The sequence below is a fragment of the Siphateles boraxobius genome, unplaced genomic scaffold, assembly GCF_051911475.1.
Source record: "Siphateles boraxobius isolate OS27281-9 unplaced genomic scaffold, OSU_SipBor_1 52, whole genome shotgun sequence".
NCBI lineage: Eukaryota > Metazoa > Chordata > Actinopteri > Cypriniformes > Leuciscidae > Siphateles > Siphateles boraxobius.
The window spans coordinates 1,615,046-1,635,793 of record NW_027509164.1 but is presented as its reverse complement, the minus strand read 5'-3'; the positions used below and the strand labels follow the sequence as shown (position 1 = coordinate 1,635,793).

The following is a 20,748-nucleotide window of genomic DNA, read 5'->3' as shown; positions in this document are numbered from 1 at the left end:
ACTTCTGTGTGTGCTGATGCAACTGACCAACTGAAAAAGTTGTCATGTTTGATGGCTGAGTTTAATGAAGCACGTACCTCACCTACCACAAAGCTATGGCTAATGTACATGGATATGGTGATGATTCTTAGACGGTTCATCCATGCTGAGCGTGCAGGTCTGTGGGAGGAACACCTGGCTGAAGTGGAAAAGATGTTACCATACCTTATAGCTGCTGGCCACTACAAGTACGTATCCTGCCTGCCCCACTATCTAGAAGCTATGAGAAGCTTGCCTACACTAGCTCCAAACATCTATAGGGAATTCAAGGGTGGGAAGTTCACTGTACGTCAAACAGAAGGGCGGTTCAATGGTGTCTGGACAGACATAGCACTTGAAAAAACCTACAATCGTGATGCCAAGACAAAACTCTTCACTGGCATCAGTCAGCAGCCAGCAGCCATGGAGAAATACTTGAAAGCTCTTCCAGTTCTGACAGCTGTGTCAGAGCAGACAAATGCTATGGCACACCTGGACGCGGATGACACCAAACACCACAAGGACAAGGACAGCCAAGGTGCAAATGAGGCAGAAGGAAAATAACGGATGTCATCAACAAACAGATGATCAATCCTTTCACATCTGAAGAACAGGAGCTGATCAACATTTCAACAGGCCACAAAGCCACATCTGCTGACTTGATCTGTGCTTGTGAAAAAGGACTGGAGGCATTGGCTGCAGCAAGAAGAACAGGCAGTGAGAAAGTAGCCCAAATTAAACTTTCAACCTTCGCAGCAAAGCCAAAGAAGTCAATGTCCATGGCATTCAAAGCCAAAAAGGTCTATGAGGAGGAGAGTGCAGTTGTACGTAACCTGTACTTTGTTCAGGACTTAGAGGAAGACAGGAAGGTGGAAGTGTTTGGCCATGAATGGACAAGTTGCCCAGCCTCCCTGTTTGAGCCAGATCCGTCCCTTGACCAAAGTTATGCAATGCGTAAAGGAAACAAGGCAGACTACCTGGCTGCAATCAAGACAGCCCTTGGCAGCTCATGGGGGGAAGTGGACAAACTACCGCCGTCTGACAAGCCTGTTATAATGGTAGTAGATGCCATGGCGTTCATTCAACATTACCAACATCTTGGGAGCAGCACCTTCCATGAACTGCAAGGAAAGTACCTGAGGCAGCTCCTTGGAATCCTACCAGACAAGTGTGACTGCATCCACTTTGTTGGTGATCGATATGATGTCTCCCCTGCTGAAAGTCTGAAAGGGGAGGAACGAGAGAAGAGGATGAAGACCTGCCCCAGCAAAATGAAGGAGTACAAGCCCCATGATACTCTCCCTATACCTGAATGGAAAGGCTTCATTCACAATCCAGTGAATAAAGCTAATCTGTTGAACTACATGGGGGAAGCATGGGCAGCTCAGAACAAGTCACTTCCTGCAGGATGCACACTTATTCTTGGTGGAATCTTTTGTGATCCTGGTCGCACTGTACTCTTGTCAGCGGATTGTCAGGTTGAGCTTCCAGAACTTTCCTGTGAGAAACATGAGGAGGCAGATACCAGGATGTTTGCTCACATTGCCTACTCAGTTCAAATTCTGCACCTCAAACGGGCTGTCGTGGTTGCGACTGACACAGATGTGATCATGATGTGCATGTACTACATCACACACATGGATGGGCTGCAGGAGCTGTGGGTGAAGACGATGGATAACTTCCTGCCTGTTCATGCCATCACAGAAGCTCTGGCGAGGAAGTATGATGTTGCAGCTTCAGATCTTACATCCCTTCTCCTCAGCACCTACATACTTACTGGATGTGACACAGTGAGCTATCTGTACAGAAGAGGAAAAAGGCGGGCCTACACAACTGCTATTAAACACCTGACAGACCTTCTACCGCTGTGCAGGTACGGTGACCCTGAGGAAAGCCTGGATGTTCAGGAAGAGGTTATAACAGCAGCACGGCAATACATGGTGTCAATCTATGACAGGAGTGACTTTGGTGGTACTCTAGATGCACTGTGAGCCCATCTCTTTGTGAGCATCAAAGGAGACATGCGTTGCCTTCCACCAACTGAAGATGCCTTCCTATTACATCTTCGCCGAGCCCTGCATCAGTTGGCTGTGTGTAAGCGGGCACACATGGTTCAGCCAACCTACCCAGCTGCCTCTGATTTTGGGAGACAACTTGTCAATGGAAAATTGGTGGCAACCATGATGCTGAAAGAGGCAAAACCTTCCGAACTCAAACACAGCAAATACTGCCGCTGCAAGAAAAGCATGTGTGCCCGAGGATGCTCCTGTGCAAGAGCCAATGTGAAGTGTGGCATTGCATGTCTCTGCACCGGGGACCCCAACAGATGTTCAAGGATTGAACTTGTGCTTGAAGACAGGGACACGTAAGTAGGCCACGTGTGTGTGTGTGTGTGTTAGAGAGAGAGAAGGGGGGGGGGGGTGCATTCCTTTATCGCGCAGCTGTATAACCCACCCTGCCGGTCTTGTTTGCTGTCTCCTCAGTTGGTGAGGGTGAAGGTCTGTCCCCAGAGCAGTATCTGCAGTGTGCCACCCTCCTGATTATCCCACCTCACAGGGACCTGCACCTAGTTAATTAAGTTATGTTAAATTATTTTGTTCTGTTAAAGTTGTAATAGTTGTCATCTGAGGCAATAAAATAATGAAAGTCATTTTGCTGTATTATATTTCTTGTGTGACACATTTCCATAGGGAGAACAGGGTTATGTTGAAATTAAAAAGATGCCTAGGTCATGATGTTTAATAATGTGGACATTAACAACCATGTTAAAGTCATCATGAAATCAAATTTTACCATTCGTATTTTTATATGTAATATTGTAGTGTTTATTATAAAGGATTTATCTGTGCACTTCATTATTTTTTTTTTATTCATGTACCCTTATAATCTTTAATCAAATACGTTACCCTTCCCTCCCCCCTTGAAACGACTTCTCTTCTCTTCCGGTCAAAATCTATTACTAGAGGGCATGACTATCAGCCGCCTCATCTTGGTTCACAGGAGGCTCATATAAATATGGGGTGATTCCTTACGGAAAATTTGGCTGCTCGTCCTCGTTCTCATCGTTGGTTTCCTCAATTAAAAATGCTTCATGGTAGGGTAACGGTGGTGAGTCCGGTGGAGAGAAATCCTCCACAACAGACTGTAAACTGGCATTCAAATCTGCCTCCATTTTGTTAGCAACGCCCAACCTCCAACGATCCAATTAATTCCAGAAGGACGAAATCAAGCCCCACCCTACATTTTTTTTCCAATTTCAGAAGCCGTTTCACTCGGATATACGTCACAATAAGGAAAAAAGGACAATCTCAACTTCCGTTTCATGACGATTTTAAATATCCAGTATGTCTTTCAAAATTTTGAGAGTAGCCTAAAATTCTATTGAGATTCTGAGCCTGTTGATCGCCAACTAGTAGTAAAATCATCACAGATCTATTGATTTTGGTTGGATTTTTATAATTTTTTCTGTGGAATGAGTATACTGTTTGGAGAAAAGAATGGCATATTGACTGATGTCATAACTCAGGGTAAAAGTTGATTGCTAATGAAGTAAAGATGAAAATATTGGAAAAAAGTGAGAAAACGCCTACTTTTTTGCATTAAATTGATGCAAAATCAAGTATAAATGTGTTTTAAGAGTTATTTATTCAGTGGATGTTGTCAGCACATGTGTTCTGTGTATCTGGAATGCATTTATTGACAGCCTATCCAATCCACTGAGGATTTAAGGAAAAAAATCATTTTTCACATTTTTCTGATAAAAAATAAAGGGTGCATACACTAAAATGGCCAAAAAAAATTTTCGCGATATTTCCGGCAGAGCAGACCGCCGGTGGTGGGCAAAAGCTCATTCCCTGACGGGGATTCGAACCCTGGCCGCAGCAGTGAGAGCGCCGAATCCTAACCACTAGACCACAAGGGAAGTTCTGCTGATGACTTGCCCTCAAGCCTGGCTGTGGCCTCTACCAGATTTTGCAGCAAGACCACTAATACTTGTATTTTCCTCCAGGAGAGGAGACGTCACTGACCCTGGCAAACTGACAAACTGTCACAGACTCTGTAAGAATATCCTAACAACACCACAACTTGCCATGAAAACAAAGCAACCGAGATCCCCAACATGTGAGGCCTCCATCTCGAAGGATTTTAACGCAGTTTTTTGCAGACGTCTCTTACTCTGGATCCCGGTTCTTCCGCTGAGAAACTGTCACAGACTCTGTAGGAATATCCTAACAACACCACAAACTTGCCATAAAAACAAAAAATTTGAGATCCCCAACATGTGAGACCTCCATCTCTAAGGTTTTTTTTAGCAGTTTTTTGCAGACGTCTCTGTTATTATTATTATTGGATTGGTTGAGAAATATAAAAAATTCACAGTCCAACAATAGGCTGCTTTGTCAGTAGGATAACGGTTACCATACAATACTATGCTTCTTTTAAAATGCATTGCATGAATACTGTCACAAGGACCTTGCTTTACGACCAGTTTGTAGTGTCTATTATGCCATTGCAAGAATGGGAGGAAACTGAACCCCCTCGTGAGGCAAATGAGAGCTCCCTCTGATGAGCCTGATGAAATTGAATTCAGTAAATAATCCCTTCGGATCATTCCCATGTTCTTAAAGTGGACGGTCACACACTAAAAGTAAAATGGTCTGCTCCAGGCAGAAAGAAGATCCCATATGGTCTAGCGGTCAGGATTCCTGGTTTTCACCCAGGCGGCCCGGGTTCAACTCCCGGTATGGGAAGATGGGGTTGTCTTTGCATCACTTAATCGAAACAACCAGCATGTATGTCTGTAGCAGTTTTAGCCGGTGGCGGAGATTCAGCAACCTGATATGTTGAGGTTCTGTCCCCAATCAGTGTGCCTTCGATAGCTCAGCTGGAAGAGCGGAGGACTGTAGGTGGCAAGTTGGCAAACCTTAGGTCGCTGGTTCAACTCTGGCTTGAAGGAGATCTTTTTCACACATAAACATTTCCTTGGCCCTGCTTCTCGACGAGGGCGTCAGCGCTTGAGTTCGTAGTTCGCCATTTTACAATCAGGACCGCCGGTGGTGGGCAAAAGCTTAGGTCGCTGGTTCAACTCCGGCTCGATAGGAGTTCTTTTTCACACATAAACATTTCCTTGGCCCTGCTTCTCGACGAGGGCGCCAGCGCTTGAGTTCGTAGTTCGCCATTTTACAATCACGGCCGCCGGTGGTGGGCAAAAGCTCATTCGCTGACCGGGAATCGAACCCGGGCCGCGGCGGTGAGAGCGACGAATCCTACCCACTAGACCACCAGGGAAGGTCTGCTAACGACTTGCCCTCAAGCCTGGCTGTCGCCTCTACCAGATTTTGCAGCAAGACCACTAATACTTGTATTTTCCTCCAGGAGAGGAGACGTCACTGACCCTGGCAAACTGACAAACTGTCACAGACTCTGTAAGAATATCCTAACAACACCACAACTTGCCATGAAAACAAAGCAACCGAGATCCCCAACATGTGAGGCCTCCATCTCGAAGGATTTTAACGCAGTTTTTTGCAGACGTCTCTTACCCTGGATCCCGGTGCTTCCGCTGAGAAACTGTCACAGACTCTGTAGGAATATCCTAACAACACCACAAACTTGCCATAAAAACAAAAAATTTGAGATCCCCAACATGTGAGACCTCCATCTCTAAGGTTTTTTTTAGCAGTTTTTTGCAGACGTCTCTGTTATTATTATTATTGGATTGGTTGAGAAATATTAAAAATTCACAGTCCAACAATAGGCTGCTTTGTCAGTAGGATAACGGTTACCATACAATACTATGCTTCTTTTAAAATGCATTGCATGAATACTGTCACAAGGACCTTGCTTTACGACCAGTTTGTAGTGTCTATTATGCCATCGCAAGAATGGGAGGAAACTGAACCCCCTCGTGAGGCAAATGAGAGCTCCCTCTGATGAGCCTGATGAAATTGAATTCAGTAAACAATCCCTTCGGATCATTCCCATGTTCTTAAAGCGGACGGTCACACACTAAAAGTAAAATGGTCTGCTTCAGGCAGAAAGAAGATCCCATATGGTCTAGCGGTCAGGATTCCTGGTTTTCACCCAGGCGGCCCGGGTTTGACCCAAGGTATGGGAAGATCGGGTTGTCTTTGCATCACTTAATCGAAACAACCAGCATGTATGTCTGTAGCAGTTTTAGCCGGTGGCGCCTTCGATCAGTGTGCCTTCGATAGCTCAGCTGGAAGAGCGGAGGACTGTAGGTGGCAAGTTGGCAATCCTTAGGTCGCTGGTTCAACTCCGGCTCGAAGGAGTTCTTTTTCACACATAAACATTTCCTTGGCCCTGCTTCTCGACGAGGGCGTCAGCGCTTGAGTTCGTAGTTCGCCATTTTACAATCACGACCACCGGTGGTGGGCAAAAGCTTAGGTCGCTGGTTCAACTCCGGCTCGAAGGAGTTCTTTTTCACACATAAACATTTCCTTGGCCCTGCTTCTCGACGAGGGCGTCAGCGCTTGAGTTTGTAGTTCGCCATTTTACAATCACGACCGCCGGTGGTGGGCAAAAGCTCATTCCCTGGATTATATAACAACACTGATATTGTCATCAAACCTGCTGATAAGGGCAACGCGACGGTCATCTTAGACAGAGCACAATATGTGGGTGAGGGATTGAGACAGCTGTCTGTCACAGAGCATTATCGTCCACTTGAGGGACCAATCTACATGGAAACGGCGAAGGAAATAGAGGTTATTCTGGAAGATATGCTAGACAAAAAAATCATTAACGCCAAACAAAAAGAGTACCTCACTGGTGATGGACCACCACGTCCTAGACGATTGTACCTCCTTCCAAAAATCCATAAGGATCCGGAGAAGTGGAGTGTACCTTTTGAGGTCCCCCCCGGCTGACCTATTGTATCAGATTGCAATAGTGAGACGTATTTCACGGCCGAATATGTGGAACATTTTCTGAATCCTCTTTCCACCAGACACCCCAGTTACCTGAAGGATACATATCATTTTATCTCTAAGATTAGCAAGCTTCACATTCCAGAAAACTCATTCCTATTTACTATCGATATTGATAGTTTATATACAAACATTGACACCACAATTGGCCTACAGGCAATAAAAAAATGTATGTTAAAATACCCTGACCCTCACAGACCTGATGAACATATTCTTAAATTCCTAGAGATCAATTTGACCCGGAACGATTTTGAGTTCGATTCTAAATTTTACTTACAGGTCAAGGGCACGGCCATGGGCAAGAAGTTTGCCCCGTCGTATGCGAACATTTTCATGGCAGATTGGGAGCAAACGGCTCTTGAAACTTCTGCCAGGAAACCATTCGCATATCACAGTTTTCTAGATGATATTTGGGGTGTCTGGACTCATTCTATGGATGACTTTCTTGCCTTCGTCACTCACCTTAATACTCACCAGGAGTCCATTGGTGTTAAATACAGTGTGGACAGGTCAGAGGTAAACTTCCTTGATGTAGTCTCGTACAAAGGACCCAAATTTGCTGAAACGGGACAATTAGATTTTAGGGTCTACTTTAAGGAAACCGACACCCATATTCACTATTACACAAGAGTAGCTTTCACCCAAATCATACCTTTAAAGGCATTGTTAAGTCGCAACTCTTGAGATTTAAGAGAATCTGCTCACAGCCCTCGTCCTTGCTTGAGGCCACTGGTACTCTGTTCCAAGCCCTCCGGAAACGAGGTTACTCCAGATCCTTCCTGAGGAACATATTAAAAACATATGACAAACCCAAGAGTCAACCGGCGACTGATGTTCAAAACAGTCATAAAATTATTCCACTCACGGCCCTCTACTCTAAACAAAGTGTTGCTCTTAATTTGGCCATTAGGAAAACTTTTTAAAGTTTTTGACACACACAAAGTTTTTGCAACACCACAGGCCTATAGCGGCCTACAAACGCAATAGGAATCTGAAGGATATCCTCGTTCATAGCAAATTGCGCGTACCCACTTCAGTGGGACGGGTCGGTCATTGCAAATACTTTGTGCCATCTAGATGGGTTATGAGTAGATTCAATAAAAAATCTTTAAAATTCCTCGACCTTTGACCCACGAAACCACCAACTGTGTTTACCTGGCGTTTTGTTCCAGATGTCGCAGGCAGTACGTGGGCCAGACCAAAAACGAGCTCAGAACCAGAGCCTATCAGCATGCACACAATATCGTCCATAAACTGGATAAGAGACGACGTCTGGTTCAGCACTTCCTGGCTCACGGCTTACCTGCTTTCAGGATCACCTGTCTCCAGACGAATCCTACATGGTCCCTGAGGGAAAGACTCCGAGCAGAAAGTGTATGGATCAAACGTCTGGACACAGTATTTCCCAGAGGCCTAAATGAGGCCTAAAACCCTTCGGGATTAATGTTAGAGCCTGATAAAATCACTCTACGGCTACTCACACTTCTTCCCTAAAACCTACCCGTCTATACCCTCTTGCAATTAGACCTGATTCTATAACACACCCTAAATTTATATAGCCCTAACCCTTCTCCACTAAAACCTACCCACTTACCTGGAGTCCTGGACAGCCCTCTGCGGGGCACCCCGACTTCTCACAGCCCGATTCAGACCTAGGAGAACAGGGAGAAAAATACAAAATTAGAAATTATTACACACATATTTTTACTCAACAAAAATACAAGATTAGAAGTTACACACTATCTGTACACCACTTACCTGGATCCTGGGCCCGGTTTACACTTAGTCGTGTAGCCCGACCTGTTGAAAGTCCTCTTCGACTCAGACCTGGGATAACAGGGAGAAAAAAACAGGTTAGAAATGGAGGCATCGGGGCATTGCATTGTCTACGAGCTTGGGCCTGGGGTGACCTTTAGTGGTCAGCAGAAGGTAGGCCAATGCACAGCCATTTCTGGAGCCTTAGGGCTTCAGATCTTGGAATTTCAATTTCCTAACCCTAACCCTCGCCTGCCTCAGAGGGTGCGTTAAATTGGACATGAGCCCATTATAGTAGAGCTACTCCTCTAACATAATCCACATTTTGAGCAATTATTACTGTGGAATTATTTTTTTATGAAGCTTTGAACTTGACACATTACACAATGCACAATGAGCCGTCTATTGCATTTCCTGCCCATTGCGTGGCGCTGTTTCTCGCCTGCCTCAGAGGGTGCGTTAAATTGGACGTGAGCCCATTATAGTAGAGCTACTCCTCTAACGAAACCCACATTTTGAGTAATTATTACTGTGAATATTTTTTTTATGAAGCTTTGAACTTGGCACATTACACAATGAGTGTAGTTGGACATAGTGGTGTATTAGAGGTAAAAAAAAAATGATATACATACTGTTCGGTTTCTCGCACAAACCAATCGTTTCATGTCTTAGGACATCAATGTGTCGTCACGAGCCGCAGGGTTTAATTTGGATTTGTCTGTGCATGTTTTTTTTACTCTTATAGATTGAGTTCCCATTGCCGTGCATTATACAACTGACAGACTGCAACGGTTGGAGTTAAAAATCATCATTTGTGTTCTACTGAAGAAACAGTCACCTATATCTGATGCCCTTGGGGGCAAGCAGATAAACATCACATTTAATTTTTGGGTGAACTATCCCTTTAAATCTATTCTTCAAACAATGTAAACAATAATTATTAGATTGTAAAACAATGTTTGTTTCTGTTCTAAAAGAGCATGGCGCTGCTCGAAGAACTCTTATGCTTCAGCAGCTCCGTGAGGGCCTCCATCTTTACAATCTAGTGGACAAAGAACAAAGAAGTGTGCCGTGGCCTCTTTGTTTTTGAAGGTGGCAATGATCAGGTAAGGTGCATAGCTTTTGTAAAAATCGTTAGAGCAGTGGTTCTCAACTCAAGTCCTGAGGAACCACTGATTTGGGCTGTTTCTCCCAAAACCATTGTTAGCCTAAGTTGATGGGAGAACCATTGTCACCAGTGAAGCTATGATCAACTTAGGGTTTGAAGGGGGTGGATTGGAATCCACTGCTGCTTCAATGTATATGTAATGATTGATTATAATTAAGGTATTAATCAATATTTTTCCTTCTAAATATCAAATGAGTTGAATGACTTCTCTGGAGATTTTACTTTATTTATATAAGTTACCAGTGTGATTACTGAAATGTTCTTTTCATGTATTCTTTAATGTCTGTATTTGATATCTGAATGCAGTGCTTGCTTATTTAACCCAGCTTCCAGAAATGAAATAGGGACTTGTTTTGTGTTTGAGAAAGGTCTTCAATGTGTTTAAAGACCCAGAACCAGATATGAAGAATGAAGACCCAGAGTCAGAATTATAAAAAATTAAAGAAAATATTTACTGAAGATAGTTTGCAGTTTCATCAGCAGTAGTCAGCTTCAATACTCGCACAGGAGTTCATAGGCCACCCCGCTTACAGTTACAAAGATCACAGCAGTTATACGATTTCCAAGGTCTAAGCTACGTCATTGCTTACAGGATGAATGATTCTCATTGGCTATGAAATAGATAAACACAGTAATTTTCCACACATATACAGACAGACTGACGCATATCTCCATCGATTATGCAGCTGAAGTTAGGCACGTCATGACCTTCCAGGTCGCAGATTTGGGTTGCTGGGCGCCAGCATGTCCAGAACAACAACTCAGTCAATCTCCAATAATGCCAGTGGTTCCTTAACCTGTAACCAAGAAGACTAACACACACACCGACACACAGCTTTTCCAAGGTTGGATTTGGCCAGGCTCTCACTATAAACAGGAGAGTCCTCTCCAAACATCAAGATAATGCGTTCTTTCTCTCAAGGATAGCTAAACTTTAGTCTAACTGGAAAGAAAGGCTTTAACAAAGAAATGGCCCCTTAAACTATTGGCTTCAATGACCCCTATATGTTTAACTGTACACCCCTTACAGGTTATAATGCTTTTGGGGTGTCTTTTTTTTTTTACGCACCCGATTCAGATCTTGTAAGAGACCTGATTCAGATTGTAAAGTTGGAGCTTGTTATGAGACAGCTCCATGAACTAAACAGTTTGTGTCAGATAAAAGAGACATACAGAATGTGCACAGCAGTGGGTCCCCAGAACTGGAATTGAGAACCACTGTGTTAGAGAAACTCTTTTTTGAACTCCTATTTTTGAATACTGCATACAGAATTTTTTTTAGATGATATTTGGCTTTTTATTTTCTCTCTGGAATGTTTTTCGAGGTGGACTATGATTACATTGTGTCACATCTTGACCCACAAATGAGTGAGAGTGGCACTCTAAAGCACAGCAAAGAAATGCAAATCTTGTATAACTTCCAGGATTTTTTAATGGAACTTGAAGGTAAGTTTGTTGTTACTCAAGTGTTAAGGCAATGTCTATTTTTAGATACTTCAAATACATGTATGTTTACTGCCCTAGATGGAGATTCTGAGGATGAGGAGGCACTTTCTGTGTCAAAAGTAATGCAGTGGCTGTCTGGTCAAGCACATAGACATCTGCTCCTTTCAGAGAGACAAGCTTTTAAAATCACGGTTCTATTTGACCACACATGCATGGAACGTATGCCAGACCACAGAATGTGCTACCCTGTGGTCAGTGTATGCACCCAGACAATCACATTTCCCACTGCACATTTAACAAGTTTAAATGAATTTAAAGAAAATATGAAAATTGCAGTGCAACAGGGAGCTTGCTTTTACAGGGTTTAGAACAGATTTTTTACTGCACTCTTACATCCTTTTAATTGTTTAATTTCACCTCTTTAAAAAAATGCACACACTACTTTATCATTTATCAAAAGAGTGGCTAACAAAGTTTTAAATTTGCACAACATTGTTATGAAGTTAGTTTTGCCAAAACGTTGTTACATGTGATGTTCTTGTGAATTACATTTCTGATGTAACTACATATGTTTTTGTGAGTTTTTTTATTATGTTAGAAGTCAAATGTTAGTAAAGCACAATCTTTGAATAATATCAAGTGACTGGACATAGAGCTCTCGATAGTTCAGTGATGATGGCAGGAGATCAATTAATCCCTGCAGAACAGCTAGGCTCTGTTCAGATAAAGGGCAGTGGATCTCTGGAACCACCACACCATCTTCTGGGTCAGTATCAGACGTTTGCTGTTGACACAGTTGCTCGATTATCTGCAAAATCAAAGAAACATTAAGTAGGTCAAAATACCAACTGTTCTGAAATATTGTCAATGACTTGTATCCACGTTGTTACAAACTCATGTAACTTTGTTCGTGTTCAGATCTATTATTAAAATGCACTTTAAATTATACAAATCAAAAGTGGTCAAGTAAGGCACATTTACAAAGGGGTCTGCTAACATGCTCCTAAGGAGCTATTATTGTAACAAAGACATTAGGCAAAATGTGAAAAATAGCTAAATATTACGCCAAAAACTTTAAGATCCAGAAATAATTCACAGGTTTTTAATGAAATAAGGGTGAGGACATTAAGAAATCTATAGGTTAAATACAGATAGCATTAAATAGATGATTAAAGAATACCTCTACATCTGGATCAGCTACTGGAGTCTGCAGCATTCCGATGTGCCAAAGCTGATCTGGTGTAAGATTTGCTTCTGTTCTGATTGGGTGGTTGTTCCAGCTCCCAGTGAAGCACTTCAGGTCCAGTTTCAGGCGTGGAAGAATTGTGTAGTCCACACAAAAGAGGTGTAGATGATTTGACAGATCAAGCACTCCATCTTCTACAATTGCATGCAGGATTTTGTAGTATTTTGATGTGACGGCTGACCACACATCACGCCACAGGCGCTCAATTCTTTAAAAACAACAACAACAGACCTATGTTCAGTAGGCCTACTAAACAAAATATTATCTTATGTTTTTTTACTTATCTCAGAATTTGATTTTCTGCTATAGCTTCATGAGAGATTGCAACACAGACTTGAAAACCTCCGTGTGCGATTGTAAAGGAAGCCTGAGGAAACTGAAACTGTCACATGACTCCTATCTTATCCCTGATTGGTGGAATTGATAGTGTTACAACTAGCCCCGTGTTACAACCGTCCCCGGTCTCCCCTATGCCTACAGAACAGCAAACAGACTGAGGGGTATTGTAATGCCACACATTAACATGCCTAATAACGATGTCATCAAGTCAGGCAAGTGATTTTTTGGGGCCCCACCAGAAATAAACAACAAAACAGTATTTGCACCTTTGATTGTGAACGCTTTTTCCGACAATGAAGCTACCTCGACCAGTTCCTCGCACTGAGAATGTGCAATATCCCATTTTCAACTCCCTGGTCACCACGTACTCTGGAAAAGATTTAGGGAATATTCATGCAAAGTTAAGTTTCATACTTCAACAAATATTTGCAACTGGACTTTATAGTCATTAGCTTTCAAAAATTATAACACGGTACCCCCAGGATCCTCCAACTTAAATTCAAGGCTTTTTAAGACCTTTTTAATACCATTTCAAATAAAATTCAATGCCAACTTTGTACCCATTCCGAAAGACGTATGAGGGGAAAATGTCAAATCTGTATACATTTTAAACCCTAGAAATAATTATGTACAATTAGGCTACTTGAATTAAATAAAATATTTTACTTAAATTATCAGTCATTTTTAATACATATACACAACAGCGTTGTAGCGCGCACGTGTGTAAAACGCGTAGAAAACGGACGCGCTTGGAAAAAACGAGCGCGTCGCACCGCGACCGCGTCGCTTCCATTATGAGCGCGCATACCGCATTGCCTACATTTGAAATAACGAACTTGAGCGCACAAAAGACGCGATATGTGAACAGGCCCTTAGTCGCACAAACAGCGCAAGCGGCTCGTGACAGAACACAGGCCGACTGAATGACACTTTAATTTAGGTAGAAAATCTCAAATGAAGATTGCTGAACTCCAGCTTGTCTGTGTTTTCAGATCATCCGCGCTTCTTCAGCAGTGTAGAGGGAGCGCGAGCATGGTTGCAAAAACTATTGAAAAGACCGGTTAAAAAATGTTCTTTTTACATTAAAGCTCTGATTTGGGGTTTAAATTATTGAATTCTGGCTTTTGTGGCCACAGCGGATTAAACCGACACTTTTCCATTTCAGATGGCAAACTAGGCTAGGTTACTATCTTGTTTGGTACCTCACTTGCCTAGTAACCATAGTAACGAGTGCGCGCTCTATCAGTTTTTCTGCTATGACGTGGAGGTGCACTCAACGCTGCATGAATTTTGAATTAGCCTACATTAGTAACAGTTAATTTTGCTACGGTATGAACTTAATCCTAGGAAAGGAAAAATAATATTTAAGACCTTTGTAACGAAATCCAAGACTTTGTATACTCAAATCAAGGCTTTTAAGGCCTTAATTTGAGATTATCAAATTCAAGACTTTCTCAATGCTTTTAAGACCCGCGGGTATCCTGTATAAACATAGGTCACTTTTTATAAAGACTGAACACTGCAAGATTTAAAAAAAATCCCAAACTCACATTTGTGAAGAATTCAAAAACTTTTGGTAAAGGTCAAAGCATATCTAATATCATCATTCACTCAGTTCTATTAATTAGATTTTGGAGTACCAAACACTGATATCAAACAACATGATGTTTTATTATAAAAATTCAGGTGGAGCAGGTTCAGATAATTAACCTAATTAGCACAGGTGGAGAGCATTCAGTTAATTAGCTCAACCAATGATGAGGTATAAATACAGCAGACTTACCTCTGTTCATCTGAGAGTTTATCAGCATCCCTCCTCCACCCATCTCCTGACTTCTGTTCTACCTATTTTTACCACACTGGGGGAGTACTCTGGGTTCAGGCCAATATTCAGAGCTTGGAGCCCTCCCCCCGGACAGCACGCCAAATACACTTAACCGTTATTCTATTGAATTACATGTACATGTGAACTTGTAAAATGTATTTAAGATGTTGACTCCTAAAATAAAGACATCACATGTTAACAGTGTTCTTACCTTGAAGGCCACGCATGTTTGTGAACACCCTCCAGAAAGAAAGAGAAGGCAGTTGATGCCTTGTTGTTTTCAGCAGCATCAAGGTAAAGGATCTATGACAAAAAGGGGTTTAGGAGTAAGATTTAAATATTTCTTTAATAAAATTTTCACTTTAAATTGACATTTTAGAGACCAGTGTTGCAAGCAATATTATATATATATATAGCCCGGTTTCTCAGACAAGACTTAAACCTAATCCCAGATTTAAATGCATGTTTGACCTCCAGTAATGGTCTAATGGCCCCTTTATTAAATCTACTTAAAGGCCTGCTGGCTTAATCTAAGCCCTATCTGTGAATCCAAGCATTTAAAGGGGTAGTTAACCCAAAAATAAAAGTTTACTCCCCACTTACATACCCTCCACTTGTTCCAAACCTGCATAAGTTTCTGTCTACTTTGAACACCAAAGAAGATATTTTGAAGAATGAGGCTAACCAAACAGTTGGCAGCAGCAACTGATTTCCATAGTAGCTCCAGTAGACCTGTAATTAAAGCTTCTGGGATGTTGACATAATTTGATGCAGTAATTGCCAAATCCAGTTCTTGCTGAGCAGTATCCAGGAGGTAATACAAATCTAAAGTCGATGGCTACCATCCTCTGTCTGTTTACCCAAAATATCTTCTTTTGCATTCAGCAGAAGAGAGAAACTTATATAGGGTTGGAACAAGTGGAGGGTGAGAAAATGATGCCTGCCGGTCTCCAGAATCTCCCTGTTTTAGTTCCTGGATCCCATCGTAAAAATTCCAGTGATTACCAGTGATTCAATGAAACGAAACAAAATGATTTTCTGACTTGAGGTGAAACGTCACTGCAACAGGTTGGTATCTGATAGTGAACAAAGACATGTAATGACATAAAGCAACTGAATAATTCCAATTAAACAGTTAATTACATAAATAAAGATATATAATATAAAGTATTTTTAATTTAGAACCTTTTAACACTAGAACTACCAAAGTGGTCATTTTGACCGTTTTTGAATTATACAGTGTAATAACTTTGTTAAAATAAAATCCGTGTGGCTGTATGACTCTGACTTTTCCTAAATATGTGTATATTGTATTCTGACACTGTTATTTTATTAAAATCAGAAAACACAAAACAGTTCTGAGTATTTCTACCAAGAATGGCCATGGCGGGCATTTTGACCGCACACATTAGATATCATAAAACGTCCGTTACATTTCCTGCCTCTGTAATGAGTGTCCCCGTTGCATAGCAACGATTTGTCTTTTTTTCACGCTATTCCGACGCTAATAAATATTATACATTTGAGCTAACAAAATGTCATCAAAAAGAACAATGACAGCCACAGAGGTTTTAGCCATGCTTAGAATGCTTGACGATGAGGAGTCTGATGGGGGAGCAGATACGGATAGGGACAGCGATGTCTCTTGGTCCCTGGACAGTTCATCCAGCGCTGAGAGTGATTCAGATAATTGATTCATTCCCCGTCGAAAAAAGAGCTGCTGGACATCTCGGATCCTGGAACTGACCTTGTTCCATCGGATAATATTCCAGGTATATTTCTCTTCGCTATCTTTTTATTCTTTGCGAGGCAGACTAGCTCAATAATCGTTGTAACGTAACTTCAAATGAAAGTTAACAAAAACTCCAGTGGAGTTTATATGGCTCCAGACTCAAGTGTAAAGGGTTAAAATATGAGTGTTAAAGTTAATGAGATAATTAAGTGATTACTTGAGTGATAATTGAGCATTATTGAAGACACCCGATGTTAACAAGCAGAATCACTGAAGGAGAAAATCTCAAATTGTATGTCACCATTATATAGATCAGTTTTTGCTTTAGTTGGGTTCTTGACCCTTTTATCTGTTTTCATGAGATTTTGTTTGTCTGGTGTTATTGAGTTATAGCAGCCAGATGAACAAAGACAAAAAGTGATTGGATGGTGTTGGTTATGTTTTGACATAATCATGTTGTGATTTGAAAATCTAAACTTACTGAGATAGTTTAACTTGTTAAATACAACTGCTCTGTGATTCTACAGCATAGGACTTTCAGTGCTTTTAATATATTCAAAAATATCTAAAAAACGTATTCTTTTTATTTAGAAACACAGACATCAATAATCAGACTGTGAATCTCAACAATGATGACAATAATAAAGCATGTTGCAGTGCATTCTGGCAGCCACCAATCACAACTCATTAATGACTCCCATCATGCATTGCGGTATGAATAAATTATGATCTGAATTGTCTATATAATTTACTTTTCCTAATTGAATATTCTGCTCGTCACCATTGTTGAGATGCATAGATTGAATCTTGATATCTGTGTGTGCCTAAAATAAATACTTTTTTATTTTTGAAAACAACTTTTAAGAAATCCTTTGTATTATATAGAAAATTCTAGATCTTTGACGTATAATCAATGATGTTGTAATTAACAATATGTATCTATGTCACAAGATTCTTAATGAGTTCAGTGATCAAGTTCAAATGATGATTACATCATAACATAATCAACAATGTCAAATCACGTTTTTCCTTTATTCATCTGGCTGTTATAACTAAGTAACAACAGACAAACAAAATCTAATGTTAAAAATAAAAGGATCAAAAGCCCAACTAAAGCACACACTGATCTCCATAATGGTGACGTACAATTTGTGATTTTCTCCTTCAGTGATTCTGCTTGTTAACATCAGGTGTCTTCAATAATGCTCAATCATCCCTCAATTAATCACGTAATTATTTCATTAACTTTAACACTCTTGAGAGTTAATTTAACACTCATATTTTAACACTTTACACTCTTGAGTCTGGAGCCATATAAAAGCAGAAGTGCTGGTTCAGATTTTATTGTTTGTTGTTTAAACGTGCATCTTGCATATTTTAAATATATTTAGGCTAATTATAGCATTGATTACTGTGTGGAGGGGGGAAAATCCACCACCGGCAAATCACACCTTGCTTAGCTTAGGTTATGTTTTTAAAAATTCTTTCTGCATGGAACCCCATGAAGTTTTATTTTCTATTTTTTTAACAGAACTGCTTTTGAAGATGTAAATTCAGTCAATCTGTTGGATGAGATTTGTTCCTTAGTGTAAAATGGAAATGCATGGTAATTTTATAAATACCATGTTTATTCGGGATTTGAAACAGTGTCATCAAAATGATTGAAACCTAAGTTCTACCATTCAACCATAACTTTTCTCACTGAGAAATGCCCAGAAGTTGGGTTGTTCAGCAGTCAGTGTGTGTGCGCGCATGCGAGAGAAGCTGTCTTCAATCTTCTTATTCCTCAATAGTTTAGCATCATTGATTGCACCTAATTTATTTTCACTGACCACGAGATAGGCCTATTTTAACTTTTGATTCATAAAATGTTCTGCTCTAAAAGTTTGCTATATTCTATTTAAAATGTGGGCTACTTTTACATAATTACATTTTGCTTTCGCTAAATGTCCCTTTGCGCCACCTGGTGGTCATTTCGCGAACGACTTTAAAATACGACTGGTTTATTTTTGGCGCGTTGGATTTGCCGCGGCAGTTGCCATTCTGGTTTTCCACCTACTGTATATATATATATTAGGGCTGTCACAATGTTAGATTTTTCACACCACGGTTATTGTGGCCAAAATAATTCACGATATTTATATATGTGATATTTATAGAGACCTTGGGGGGGGGGGGGGGGGTTATCAGTCAAATTAATTTGTACTTTGTTTATTTAATTTTTCTTTTTTACCCAACAAACATAAGGAATACTGATAAACACAAGGCACATGCATTTTTACTTCTTGCGTTCTCAATGTATGGCAAAAAAAAAATTGTTTCCACAGACACAAAAATCGTCAGCTGACCTGAGACTCTGTCTCTGGCTTTCTCTTCTTTAAAACTCCCTATGAAATAACAAGAGAGAAAATACTGTCAAGTTCAACAGTATGATGAATTAATATTATCATCTACACTGATACTTTAACCTGTTAACTTGCGTAACGTTACCCATATTTTAAGCTCTTAAACCTATCGTTGCACCGGCGCCAATAAAGTCATGCAGATTTGAGGTGTCTAAGGTGCTGTTTTCTTTGAAGGTAAAAAACTGTATACTGGCGAGCTTACTGTTTTTCGGGTGTGGACAGAGCGTTTCACTCTCTCGCTCAGACGACATGGATCCTTTCAGAACAGCGGCTGCGGGCGTGCACTGCGTCTTCTTGTTTGATAGGTGTCAGCGAGTGCAATACTGCCACCTGAGAGGTCAACCAGGCACTGGCGCTGGATTATTTACGTGTCATGTTATCATAAGAGTCCTATTCATTTTAAACATTGTGGTTGTCGCCAATACCGGTATATTGTCACACTCTAAATTTACACGATGTCGATATTTCATGCTTTGAATATCACAATTATCGTCAATACCGGTATATTGTGACATATATATATATATATATATTAGGGCTGTCAGTTAAACGCGTTATTAACGGCGTTAACGCAAACCCATTTTAACGGCGTTAATTTTTTTATCGCGCGATTAACGGTCTTTTTGGCCTAGCAAACTTTGTAGTTTTTTTTCACATGCTTCTGCAATAGGACGCGGCATGGACGTTTTGAAAGCGCAAGCGGATCTAGCTAGACCGGAAACAAAACAACAGGCACGCCGCACACACTTGTTTGGGCTTGCGAGCCGGATGCGCGAGCGCGAATCTCTCTGCTCGCGCGTGGAATATAATGTGCCGAGCACGAATCTCTCTGCTCGAGTCGCGCGCTCTCAGATACACGCTGCTCTTGTTAGAATTTTCTCTGGGCTCGCTAGGACAATATGTGCCTGCACTTAAAACGTGTTCAGTGCAATCGCGAATCTCTCCTCTTCCCCAGCTAACAATTTTAGGTTATAAGAACGTTTTCATAACGTTCCCATTAAGTTATAAAAACGTTATTTCTGAATGTTATAGGAACGTTCAAAACGTCCAGTTTTGAGTGGATGACGAGCGCGAGACACCGAAATGGATGCCAATAAGATTCTGAATGGAACGTTTACTTTTAAAAAGTTGCCAAATGGTTCCATTGACGAGACCAAAGTGATCTGTGTGTTTTGTCGTTGTGAACTGAGCTATCATCATCGCAGCACGTCCAGTCTGAAATACCACTTGATGATGGCCAAACACACACACACACACACACACACACACACACACACACACACACACACAGCTGATGCGAATTCTCCGCCCCCTCGTCAATATCAGGACCTCGTCAGTATTTCTTTCACCCTTTTATTGATGGACAGTGTTACATTGTGTGAGAGATTATTTGCTCCAAGTAAGAATGTTTTAGTGTGAAATTGAACACAATAAATGCCAATGTTGTTTTCAATAAAAAACATTTGCACAAAGCAAGCCGATCCACTTTTCCATGTTAATAAGAGCATTAAAATGAGAAAAAATAATGGGACAAAGAAATCAAGAGACATTTAGAATAGATAAAAATGTGCGATTAAATGCGATTAATCGCGAGTTAACTATGACATTAATGCGATTAATCGCGATTAAATATTTTAATCGTTTGACAGCACTAATATGTATATATATATATTCTACAGAATTTTTTCAAAGTTAGAGTTGGAAACATCTTGAAAAAATTTGTCTTTTTCCACAAATTTTGTATGCATGCAAATTGTATAATATCAAAGGTAAACATTTCTAGTAATTGTGCAGTTAATTCTCATACTGTATTTTCAGAAAGTTTTGGAATATGTATCCTCTCCCCAAATTTGTCACTAATAAA

At 40.8% G+C, this 20,748-nt stretch overlaps 2 long non-coding RNA genes and 2 other non-coding genes across 4 annotated transcripts in view; 2 read left to right on the top strand and 2 right to left on the bottom strand.

Moving 5' to 3' along the window:
- The window catches only part of LOC143713576 (uncharacterized), a 380,928-nt gene that overhangs the window by 297,643 nt on the left and 62,537 nt on the right, over positions 1-20,748 (bottom strand). The window lies entirely within an intron of this gene.
- On the top strand, positions 4,698-4,769 carry trnae-uuc (transfer RNA glutamic acid (anticodon UUC)). The gene has a single exon. It is a non-coding gene; the product is annotated as a tRNA-Glu (tRNA).
- Positions 6,224-6,310, top strand: trnay-gua (transfer RNA tyrosine (anticodon GUA)). Its single transcript is given in 2 exon segments — positions 6,224-6,260; positions 6,275-6,310. It is a non-coding gene; the product is annotated as a tRNA-Tyr (tRNA).
- On the bottom strand, positions 11,925-13,270 carry LOC143713558 (uncharacterized). Its single transcript, XR_013195119.1, has 3 exons — positions 13,189-13,270; positions 12,518-12,791; positions 11,925-12,145 (listed from the first exon to the last, which is right to left on the bottom strand). It is a non-coding gene; the product is annotated as an uncharacterized LOC143713558 (long non-coding RNA).